Source organism: Martes martes (assembly GCF_963455335.1).
Source record: "Martes martes genome assembly, chromosome: 4".
NCBI classification, from domain to species: domain Eukaryota; kingdom Metazoa; phylum Chordata; class Mammalia; order Carnivora; family Mustelidae; genus Martes; species Martes martes.
The window spans coordinates 70,243,470-70,255,667 of record NC_137891.1 but is presented as its reverse complement, the minus strand read 5'-3'; the positions used below and the strand labels follow the sequence as shown (position 1 = coordinate 70,255,667).

Here is a 12,198-nt window from a genome sequence, read left to right as displayed (position 1 = left end):
TGTCATTTGTGAATATCTTCTCCCATTCTGTCAGTTGTCTTTTGGTTTTGATGACTGTTTCCTTTGCTGTGCAGGAGATTTTGATCTTGATGAAATCCCAATAGTTCATTTTTGCCCTTGCTTCCCTTGCCTTTGGCGATGTTCCTATGTAGAAGTTGCTGCGGCTGAGGTAGAAGGGGCTGCTGCCTGCATTCTCCTCAAGGATTTTGATGGATTCCTGTCTCACATTGAGGTCCTTCATCCAGTTTGAGTCTATTTTTGTGTGTGGTGTAAGGAAATTTTCATTCTTCTGCATGTGGCTGTCCAATTTTCCCAACACCATTTGTTGAAGAGACTCTCTTTTTTTCATTGGATGTTCTTTCCTGCTTTGTTGAAGATTAGTTGACCATAGAGTTGAAGGTCTATTTCTGGGCTCTCTATTCTGTTCCATTGCTCTATGTGTCTGTTTTTGTGCCAGTCCCATACTGTCTTGATGATGACAGCTTTGTAATAGAGCTTGAAGTTTGGAATTGTGCTGCCACCAACTTTGGCTTTCTTTTTCAATATTCCTCTGGTTATTCAAGGTCTTTTCTGTTCCATATACATTTTAGGATTATTTGTTCCATTTCTTTGAAAAAAATGGATGGTATTTTTTTTTTTAAGATTTTATTTATTTATTTGACAGTAGGCAGAGAGGCAGGCAGAGAGAAGGGGAAGCAGGCTCCCTGCTGAGCAGGGAGCCCAATGCGGGTCTCAATCCCAGGACCCTGAGATCATGACCTGAGCTGAAGGCAGAGGCTTTAACCCACTGAGCCACCCAGGCACCCCAAAATGGATGGTATTTTGATAGGGATTGCATTAAACGTGTAGATTGCTTTAGGAAGCATAGACATTTTCACAATATTTGTTCTTCCAATCCATGAGCATGGAACATTTTTCCATTTCTTTGTGTCTTCCTCTATTTCTTTCATGAGTACTTTATAGTTTTCTGAGTATGGATTCTTTGCCTTTTTGGCTAGATTTGTTCCTTATCTTATGGTTTGGGGAGCAATTGTAAATGGGATCCGCTCTTTAAAGCTTCTCTTTCTTCTGTCTTGTTGTTGGTGTATAGAAAGACAACAGATTTCTGTGCATTGATTTTATATCCTGACACTTTACTGAATTCCTGTACAAGTTCTAGCAGATTTGGAGTGGAGTCTTTTGGGTTTTCCACATAAAGTATCATATCATCTGCAAAGAGTGAGAGTTTGACTTCTTCTTTGCTGACTTGGATGCATTTAATTTCTTTTTGTTGTCTGATTGCTGAGGCTAGGACTTCTAGTACTATGTTGAATAGTAGTGATGATAGTGGACATCCCTGCTGTGTTCCTGACCTTAGCAGAAAAGCTCTCAGTTTTTCTCCATTGAGAATATTTGCTGTGGGTTTTTCATAGATGGGTTTGATGATATAAGACTAATTTCTAATAACATATTCAGTTCATATAAATTATTAATTTTCAGGGTCCTAAAATGTTCTTTAAACTTATCTAACATAAAATGAAGTAGAGGTAGTGATAAGGGAGTTGAAACAGAGAACAATTCAGCTCTTTAACTGGTTTTGGATTAGAATTCCCTAAGCAGAAGTTGTAAAATTTCTTATACATCTGTGCTGCAGTTTCTATTTCAATTTTGTATGTAAACATGACTCATTTTTTTAGTTTTAATTTTTTAAAGATTTTATTTATTTATTTCAGAAATAGAGAGAGTGGGGAGGGGAACAGAGAGAAGGAGAAGCAGGCTTCTAGCCTAGCAGTAAGCTGGACATGGGGCTTGATTTCAGGACCCTGGAATCAGGGCCTGAGTCAAAGGCAGATGTTTAATCGACTGAGCCACCAGGCGCCCCAGAACTCCATTTTTTAAAAAATTAGTCTAAGCTACATTTGGTGAAAACTAAGCTGTAGCTTCCCCCCACCCCCCAACAACACTAGGTTCCTTAAGTCTATTTCTGAAGGCCTACTCAAAAATAAAGTGGGGAAACAAGGCAGGAGGAAACAACCTAAATAGCTTTTAACTTTATTTTTTAATGAGTGTATATGTTAAATTGCTTTATAATGTTAGTTTAAGGGGTTAGCAGGAATTGCTCTTAAGACATCGTCCCCCTCTCCTTTCTATCTCCTGAGAAACCTACAGTTTGTCATTAAAAAGTTATAAGTGAGTGACGCAAACTCTAATCTCACTAGCAAGAACACCCAGATTAACCTTGTGTATCACAGCCACATTAAGAGTAGTAAAAAATAGAAGTTAATTACAAAGGAAATAAAGGTCTGTGAACAAAGAAATTTAAATTGTCAAAGAAGGAAATAGTCTAATGAACCAGAAACTTAAATGAAGAAGAAAAGTTAGCCTTGAAAAAAAAAATCTAATAAATCAAATTAGGCATTCTACCATTTATAATAGTGCCTACACTTGGCACGAATTAAGTTTGGTAGGCTCAAGGAAAATAAAAAAATAATACTCAACTGATCATGAAATAACCACTTTGGAAAGTTAATGCTGACCTAATTACCATATTTAAAAAATATTAAATATTGGTTACTTATTTTTTAACATTATTGCAGCTACCAAATCTTCTCTGGAATTTAGGGTATTTGATAGTAAATATTCAAAGTCTGGGATGAAAACCACTTTTTTTTTTTTAGGATTTTATTTGTTTATTTGACAGATATCACAAGTAGGCAGAGAGGCAGGCAGAGACAGAGAGAGAGAGGGAGGCAGGCTCCCTGCTGAGCAGAGAGCCTGACGCGGGGCTTGACGTGGGGCTCGACGTGAGGCTCGACGTGGGGCTCGAGCCCAGGACCCGGAGACTATAACCTGAGCTGAATGCAGAGGCTTTAACCCACTGAGCCACCCAGGGGCCCCTGAAAACTACTTTTTAATCCATGTTCTTCCCACTAGAACCTACAAGCCTATTGTTATTAAGAACATAAGACAGCAAAAGCCTTTTTTTGTTGAGACCACACTAAAATAATTTATCCTTATGAGAAAGATTTTCTGTTTCTAAAAGATGATGAATAAAATATCATCACCAGGAAATCTGGTTTTGTACGCTCCATTGGTCTCAGATATGTTTTGGCTTTATCAGGTTGTATACGAAGTCAACTGATTCTTGAAAGTGATGAAAGTTTCAAATGGTAATACGAATTAGCGGGGAAAAAAATTCTACATTTCTAAAACAGGATTTTGCTATCTTGGGGAAATAGAATTAAGAACAAAATCTCCCAATTCAAAAAAGTGTTCTCCATTAAATTAGCAGGGACAGAAAACAGTTGTTATTGAATAAGCATTAAACCAGAATGTGATGATTAAAGGCAATTTATGAAGGGACTGCAGAGAAAGAAAGAAATCGCATCCTTTTGTAAAGCCAAGCAGATATAGTCCCCATGTTCTCAAGAGAAACCATAAGTCGTCCTCAAGTTAGAGGAGTTGGCATCACCGCTTATTAGATATAGTTCATCCTAAAATCACCTGATAATTCCAGTGACCATATCTGTCTATTGATTGGTTTTAGACAAAGGAAAATAAACTTCTTCTATCTTTACTATAAGAAGTTGTTTTGTAACTGGGAGCCAAGAGCTCATCAAATTAGGCTCCTATCCTCATGGAAACTGGGAGAGAGGGGTATAAGCTCTCTTGGTGATTGCATTTCAAAAGAGATGGCTCACAGGTCCTAGAGAAAGACACTCCTGGGTCGTAGTGCTTGCAAGAGGCTTATTCAGCTTCTAAAAAGATTTATATGTATTTCAAAGGCACAGAGAAAGAACTTTTAATTACAAGTTTTCTAGGATAAGTGCTCTAATAAAAAAGAGGGGAGAGAAATCTCTTCCATTATTTTCAACAGGGAAAATTAAGCACCCCCCCTTTTTTGGACATTATAGCTCCCTCAATTAGGTTTTTTTTGTTTTTTTTTGTTTTTTTTTTTTTTTTTTTTACTAACTGTGGACATTTTTAGATGAAAGTCATTTATATATTATTTCAATGAATATGTACTTAGTACTTAAGGGGAAAAAACCCTTCTTGTCACAAATTGTCACAAATATAGAATTACCACATATCAAGAAATACAGGTTTTACTGAGGGCTCTAGTGCTAGTAACTCTGTTATTAGTACCAACATACTGACTGACAGTGCAAGGAAAATTGAGAAGTTAAAGAATTTTGCTAAAATTAATGTTCTCTCTCTTTTTAAAGATTTTATTTATTTATTTATCAGAGAGAAAGAAAACCCACATGAGAATAAACAGGGGGAGTGGCAGGCAGAAGGAGAAGCAGGCTCCTCATCAAGCAAGGAACCCCACACAGAACTGGATCACAGGACCCTGGGATCATGACCTGAGCCCAAGGGACCCGCTTAACCAACTGAGCCACCCAAGAGTCAAATTCAATATAGTGTTATCTTGGACTACACTGACTTAAAAACATGACTTGTCTAAATCTTTGAAAAATACCTGATTTATGGGTCAGTAATTCTCAATGTGGTCCAAGGATTGTTTGTAGGAGAATTGCCTAGGGCAGTGGTTCTCAGATGTTAACATGAGTAAGCCCCACCTGAAGGGACTGCTAAAATCCTGGTTGGGATTGCTAAAGGGATTGCTAAAATCCTACCAGTTTTCCTCTGGTAGGTCTGGCATGGAGGCCAAAGATTTCCATTTATAACAAGTTTCCAGGTGCTGCTGCTGCTGGTGGTTGGAACCACACTTTGAGAACTGACGTAGGGTATGTGGTAAGTACACATACTCCTAGGGACGATGCTAGCACCAGATTTTCTGGAATTGGGTTCTTGACGTCTTCATTTGAACAAGCACCTCAGTAAGAGTTCACAAATCACAGTTTGAGGACCACTGTGACAATTTGTTAGGTTAATTTAACTATCATTGACCGACAGATCAGCCACACGTCATCTGTGAGGCTGGAAATGATACTGGAAATGAGGCTGGAAATGACTAACCCCACACCTGGCATGGTGAAAAGAACACACAAGACTTTGCATACGAACCCTAATCTGCTACCCACAACCTTTGTGACACAGAGAATGTTTCCCAAATTATTATAAGAAAGGTAAGAAATAGTGTCTTTAGTATTTGATTTGATCAAAGTAGGCTTTTCATTCATTTGAATGACATAGTCATACTCCAATGCAACAGAGTAATAATAAAAACTTATATTTATTAACCACCTACTATGGGCTGGGTCGTGTTCTAGAAGCCTTACATATATTAGCTTGTTTAATCCTAATACATATCTTGTGAAGTGTGTGGCATTATCACCTCTGATTTAGAGAGGAGGAAACAGGAGCACAGAGAGCCCAAGCAAGTTGCTCAAGGCTATTCATCACGTTAATTTCCTGTGTGTAAATTTTAAGGTTTCTTATTTACCAGAAACTATGTACACCTACAGTATAAAAAAGTACAAATAAATTGATGTCCACATTAATGTAAAGAGTTGTTCACAAAAATGGATCTGAATTCCTTCAAATTCTGGTCGATGCTATCATTGCAAAAATAAACTTAATGGGTAAATATTAGTGAATGTTTTGGTGATAGTACTCTGATTTGTCACTAAAATGAACATCCTTTCTCAATTCCAGCCAAAGTGGTGATGATTTTCATAAGTTTTTGCAAATAAATATAAATCACTCAGTTATTTAAGATTAGCAACAAGATTTTAAACATATAAGAATTTGACATCTATAACTTTGAAGATAATCTTTTAGGAAGTCTAAATTATCCTGTTACAATGTATTTGGATACTATTGGTAAATCCAAAGAGGATTCAACGTTTAATTTTTTTTTCCAGAAACTTTAAACAGAGGATCTCAAATTTAGAATGACACATTTATGAATGTATTTTGAAAGACCATTTTGAATGAGTATCTCCTTAGTTATTATCCACTGGCAAAAGTTAACATTCAGAAATAGTAAAAATCAGCAAACCTCAGTCTACTATTCATAAATTATTTGGTCTTTTAATTTCTGACTTTTATTTTGAGAAAGAAAGTGCACAAGGAGGGTGTGAGGAAGAGAAAGAGAGAGAATCTTAAGCAGGTTCCACACCTGGTGCAGGGCTCGATCTCATGACCCTGAAATCATGAGTTAGTCACTTAATTGACTAAGCCACTCAGGCACCCCTAATTTCTGATTTTTAAGAGTTTATTTAAGCACTCGAAATTTTCTAATATTTTTAATTAATTTTTTAATCAAAATTCTGCATTCAGACTATTTTGTCAGTATAACTGGTGGCCGTAACAGATACTAAAAAGGAAGGATTTAAAACCACTTTATGTAAGTCCTGAAAGACACAAATAAGTTTTCAGCTGTTAACACGATCAGGGTAAAAACAACCACAACTATGTAGTTGGAAAGAATTCTGATTAATCAATTATAAAGGTGACTTAGGAATCTCTGAGAGTGGTACTAATATAAGTGACACTGATCTAAGAAAAGCATTAAAATGATACCCATGTGAGAAATAGCATTACATCTACTATTTATCAGCTACTCAAAGCTAAAAATGGGTACATTTGGGACAAGAAAATAAAGGCATGCTTATAGAGTGCTGTTAATATTTGAGTAAATAAATATTAATAGTGGAGAATGAAACTCAAGAAGTGGTAAACAAATTTATTTTTTTTAAAGCTTTATTCATTTATTTATTTGAGAGAGAGAGAGTGAGGGAGATCACAGAGGGAGAGGGAGAAGCAGACCTACTGCTGAACAGAGAGCCCAAGGCAGGACTTGATTCCAGGACCCTGGGATCATGACCTGAGCCAAAGGCAGATGCTTAACTGACTGAGCCACCCAGGCACCTTAAGAAGTGGCAAATATATTTAGAAAAGAGACCATGAAGACTAAGTGAACATTATTCATTCTAGTAAAAGACTAACTAGTAGTTAGGGCCAAATATAAAACACAATCAAGACCCTTAATTTCAAAATGTGATTTCTTTAGTGTATTTTAGGACAAGCAGAATTCTTACTCTACCTTTTTTTTTTTTTTCTGGAAGAAATACCACTAATTATAAATAGTCACAACAAAATTTTTATTAGAAATGATGTGGGTAGGGGTGAGTTCAGTTCATTTATATCATATTGCAATTCAAACACACATCTTGAGTTTAAAAACATGCTGACTGTTGGGGTCCATTATCGAAGGAATGAGACTGAGACAAAGTGAAAGTTATGCAAAGCCTTATTCTATGCCAAGCATTAGAAGTCAGACTGACCGGCCAGGGCTGCCTTCAAAGAGAGCGACCCCGTCCTGATCTCACAGGCTGGTTTTATAGGGCATAACCGCAGACCCAAGGTACGTGGCTTCTATTGTTAAGGTGTTTACTCCCAGAATCGATCCCCGGAACCCATACCAGAAACTACTGGAGCGTTTATTCCCGGAATGAACTCCGTGGATGTCAACAACAATATGGCTACCTAGGCAATATGGAGTCGCTCTGACTAAGCACGCCCTAATAGTTAAACAGATTTTAACATTAAATTGGCCCTAACACTGACCATCAATGCTTCCTTCTAGAACTTTCATTAAGACAGATCTATTTATCATGGATGTTTTACTTAACATGGTGAACTGTAGGTTTAGTAGTTTAACTGCTTTCTCTTCTTTCTCCCTTTTTTTAAAGATTTTACTTATTTATTTGAGAGCACAAGCAAGGGGAGAGGCAGAGGGAGAGGGAGAAGGAGGCTCCCTGTTGAGCAGGAAATCCGATGCAGGGCTCGATCTCAAGACCCTGGGATCACAGCCTGAACCAAAGGCAGATGCCCAACCAACTGAGCCAACCAGGCACCCCCTAGCTACTTTATTTTCTTAGTGCCACTAAACATCTGGTCAGAAACAAGCAACAATATCTCTCACCCTGACCACTGTTTTAAAATACAACGTATAAGAGTACTGTACCAAAAACACATTTTAAAACACTCTACCGCTCCTGCTAAAGCTTCAGTTTGCAGCCATTTTTATGGAAAAGTTCTAGTATCGAATACTCACTTAAAAAGAATCGCTCACTGGGACCCTAGTGATGCCTTCAAAGATGCAGAGGTCTTTTTTCAGTTTTACATTACACACCTTTGTTCTTTCATGGGTTTCTTTCAAAGGTTTTCCTCAGTTTGCTTCTGCACCTTTATTTTTGTTTGTTTTGCTCATTTCCCTTAGTAGATTCTCGGGTATATAAATAATCATATGGATGAAAATGATCAACTACATATTTAACACAGGCATAGCTGTACCTTTCCATAGTGAGAAGAAATTGCAAAATCAGAACAGCAAGTGGAATCCTCTATAAGAGGGACATAGTTACATTTCCAAAGAGGTCTGCCCAGAGAAGCTTACATTAGATGGTGGGGTTTGGTTTTTTGTTTTTTTGTATTTTGGGTTGTTTTTTTTGGCAAAAAGGGATAGAAAGCTTCTTTTCCAGTGGGATTTCTGGAATTCCCTTCTTCTATGTTTAGTATTTCCATGCATCTCCTCAGGGCTAGGACTTCAGAGGTGGAAATGGGTATAGATGTGCATTTAAATCACATGAACAAATCTCAAGGGGTCTTTGCTCAGCGCATACCCGCCTCCATTCATAGTAGCCCTGCTTCACATCACACTTGCATCTTCTCCCATGTAGATGGTTCTTCAGGATCATAGGTTATAAGCAGCCATCTCACGTTGACCAGTATGACATATATATCATCATCTGCTTTCATGAACCAGTCAGCATATTCTTTTTTTTTTTAATATTTTATTTATTCATTTGACAGAGATCACAAGTAGGCAGAGAGGCAAGCAGAGAGAGAGGAAGGGAAGCAGGCTCCCCGCTGAGCAGAGAGCCCGACGCGGGGCTCGATCCCAGGATCCTGAGATTATGACCTGAGCCAAAGGCAGAGGCTTTAACCCACTGAGCCACCCAGGCGCCCCCAGTCAGCATATTCTAGACAATGATCATGGACATACTGGAGGGCTTTAATTGTCTTCCAGTGCAACTGGTCTCTGCCTACTTTGGTGCTTAATTCTTTAGTAGAAAAGTCTATTTTCTTCTGGGTTCATAAACCATGCTCTATTACAACAATGGGTCCTTGTAGCTCTAATATATTTGGCCACTTGTAGGATTTGAGGTCCTGTCATAACCCAGCAAAGAATTTTCACCTGATATAAGGTTCCAGGTCCAGTGAACTATGTTTCCATGTTTATGATAACTAGTTATCTGCTGTCAATGTCATCTGTCTTCCTAGATGATTCTGGCTGGTATCATCTGGATGTCTTACATGAGGGTAATTCTTCAGAATGTTAGGCTGGATATCACCCTGTTCTTCCAGCAAAATACTAAATAACTGAGACCCTAAGAAAAATAGGATTGCTGATCCAGAGAGTAAAGTTAAACAATGCAGCCAAGAATTTGAGGCCATTTTCATTAGCATATTTTTGACTTACTAGGTTGGTGAGACCAGTCCAGTTGGCAGAGACAGCCCAGTGTGCTCCCACGCATGTGCTCTACTCTCCAGCATTATTTTTAATAAGCCGTTTGTATGTGTACATGTATGTGGGATTCTGTGTTACTTTATGTGAGCATATACATCGTTTCCATTACATTTGTTGCTCTGTAACAACTGTGAAAGCTGTCAAATTTATCACTTTGAATCAAAGTTGCTCATGGCAATTTTCAGGGTTATTAAATATATTATAGGCTCAGATCATAAATGAGAATTTTAGAAATCTCCAAAAATTCTTCCCAAAATCAACTTCAAAACAAAGATAAGTCTGTTAGGAATGGACATTCTAATGACTTTTAACAAACACTAAAATATGTAAATTGAGTTTCTTTTTCATTTTATATTCAGAAAAAGGTATTATAGGCTTAATAAGGATATTTTATTTTGAAGCATACTCTCTTCTAAATTGATTTGTTTTGTATTATGTCTCTGAAAAATCATTTCTAGATCTTCAGTTATTTAAATGTTGGGGTTGAGTTGATTACAGGGGTGGAAGAAGGGTGATAAATTTAAGGACCTTTCTTGTAAGGAATATTAAACATAGAGTCCCTCTCTGGGTGTTAGTTTAATCCATCTAATGAGACAATGCAAAAAAGGTCACATTTTTCAGGGGTAATAAAAGTAAGCATGGTCTGCCTGCATATACAACCAGAGCACTGACTGCAGACAACCATATAAACAATTAATTATGCAAACAAGTCAATCTGCCTGCAGTTATTAATCAACTGTTCTGCCCCTAGCAGTGTGCTAGACAGCACATGATGCAGAGTGATGGCCTTCCAGATACATGCTAATTTCTCGGGAATTATTTTGGGAAATAAAATAACAAAAGCTTTTCAAGTTAAAGGCAATTGGTATTTAAAAATCAATGTGCAGTCATTATTTGGTTTTCAGTCATAACCCCAAATCACTGCTCTACACTTGTCCTTTCCACTGACTCGAAGAGGTCACTTAAATTTACAAAGGACCCTAAATCACAAACATAACTGTCTAGTAACTTTGGGATGGGTGGATGAGACTCAGATAGACAGAAAGACAAATTGAGTTATGTTCTTCTGGTTGTCTAAGAATATCACTTTGAAGGATTTGGCTGCTTTAAGTACTTCCTTAAAAACAAAACAAACAACACAACAACACCAACAATAAACCAGCTTTCCTCCTTAAAGAGAATGTTGTGCTTTAGCTTCCTTTTTAAACATTAGAATATAAAAATCTGACATTTGAATCAGCTTCAGGATTCCAAGAGGAAAGAGATGGCATGCTCAAATTAGGTATTTCAAAGAGCCTTTTATTTACAAAGAAAAGAAAAGAATTACCAGGGTAGAGCCAGGGTATATGGAACCACAGGGGACAGAGCAGGAATCCAGTAGCAGCTGATGTGTTACCAGCCCCGGATCTGAGAGGCGGAATCACAGATGCTAACAGAAAGGAAGCTACGCAAGCATGTCTTGCAGAGATGCCAAGCAGGATCTGTTTGTGGCTGTCATTTCTCCTTCCTCCTGCAGATGCTTTAAACATTTTAAAGTTGTCCTTCTTAGTTCTTTACCAGTAGATGAACTGGCATTTGAGGAGCTGAAAAGAGGATAAGGAAACAATCACTTCTTCCAGGATTTTACCACTGCTACTGTTCTCTCCAAGGCCCCTACTGATCTGACACTCAATCCAATGGACAACTATCTGCTCTTGTAGTTATCATTTATAACTCATTTATAAATGATAAAAGTCAGTTATAAATGATAAAAACCCAGCTAAAATTGGCTTAGGAAAAAGGATAATTTGGATCATGTAATTGAAAAGTCTCAGTTCATAGCTTTTCCCCAATTGTTGTGAAATGACCTGGCTGGTTGGCAAGCCATTCCTTTGAGCATAGAGATGACTGTCTGATGGTATGTGCCTGGGTCTTGTTCTAACTCTGGGGCTATTAGGGGAATTTACTCCAAACAGGGCACAAGAGCCAAAAGTAGAGGAAGCATGTGTCCCCACAGCAAAGTTAGAATGTTGTTGCCTGAAGAAGGGACAATCCCTTAAAATTCATTACAGTTGTTACCTTGCTTGTCTTACTTGTGAGAAATATTTGGCATAGATGGCCCCTCTATGAAATACTTTCTCCCTGCCTTCTTTGAGATTATTTAACTTTCTGACCACCTTGGGCCATTTCTACCAGTACTTTTCGTAGTTCGTATACTCGTGCCAAGATTTGTTTAGACCCACCTCTCTCCTTAATCATGGCAGCCTACCCTGATCTCAGGGTAGATAAGCCCAGTGGTGGCTCATATTCCAACATTTGTAAACTCCTGGCTTCCACTGCCATTGCTTTGTCACCTTTTCCACCTTCTGGTCTTTGTTTCCAAGTGGGAACAAGGGTCTGACCTCTGTAGATCCTGTATAATGCCTACCATGGGGATTGCAGCAGCTCCAGCACCCAAGTTGAACTTTGCCCTTTCTTACCCTGAAACAAAACCCCTTTCATGGGCTTCATATGACTTTTCTGGAGAAGCCCTGCATGAACAGGCATGTGACTAATTTATCTTGTGAGGCTGTGGCTAGTTGGGCAATGCATCACCTTTTACTTGCTTTCCCTCTTTCCTAGACTTACTTGTGTTTTTATCCATACTGTACCTGTTCAGGTATGGTACCCTAAAGAAAGTATCAGCACACAGCTTTGTCTCAACATTTACCTCTCAGAGAAACTGGCATAAGATA

The 12,198-nt window shown here is 38.0% G+C and overlaps 2 pseudogenes across 2 annotated transcripts in view; both read right to left on the bottom strand.

The window, feature by feature from the left end:
* The window catches only part of LOC308341609 (NF-kappa-B-activating protein-like), a 32,672-nt pseudogene extending 24,021 nt beyond the window's left edge, over positions 1-8,651 (bottom strand). Inside the window, exon 1 of the transcript in view lies at positions 8,577-8,651. The product of the transcript in view is annotated as an NF-kappa-B-activating protein-like (transcript). The remainder of the gene's footprint in view (positions 1-8,576) is intronic.
* A 244-nt stretch (positions 8,652-8,895) lies between these two features.
* Positions 8,896-9,411, bottom strand: LOC308341608 (glycoprotein-N-acetylgalactosamine 3-beta-galactosyltransferase 1-like; annotated as a pseudogene). Its single transcript has one exon. The product of its transcript is annotated as a glycoprotein-N-acetylgalactosamine 3-beta-galactosyltransferase 1-like (transcript).
* Positions 9,412-12,198: the final 2,787 nt, after the last annotated feature.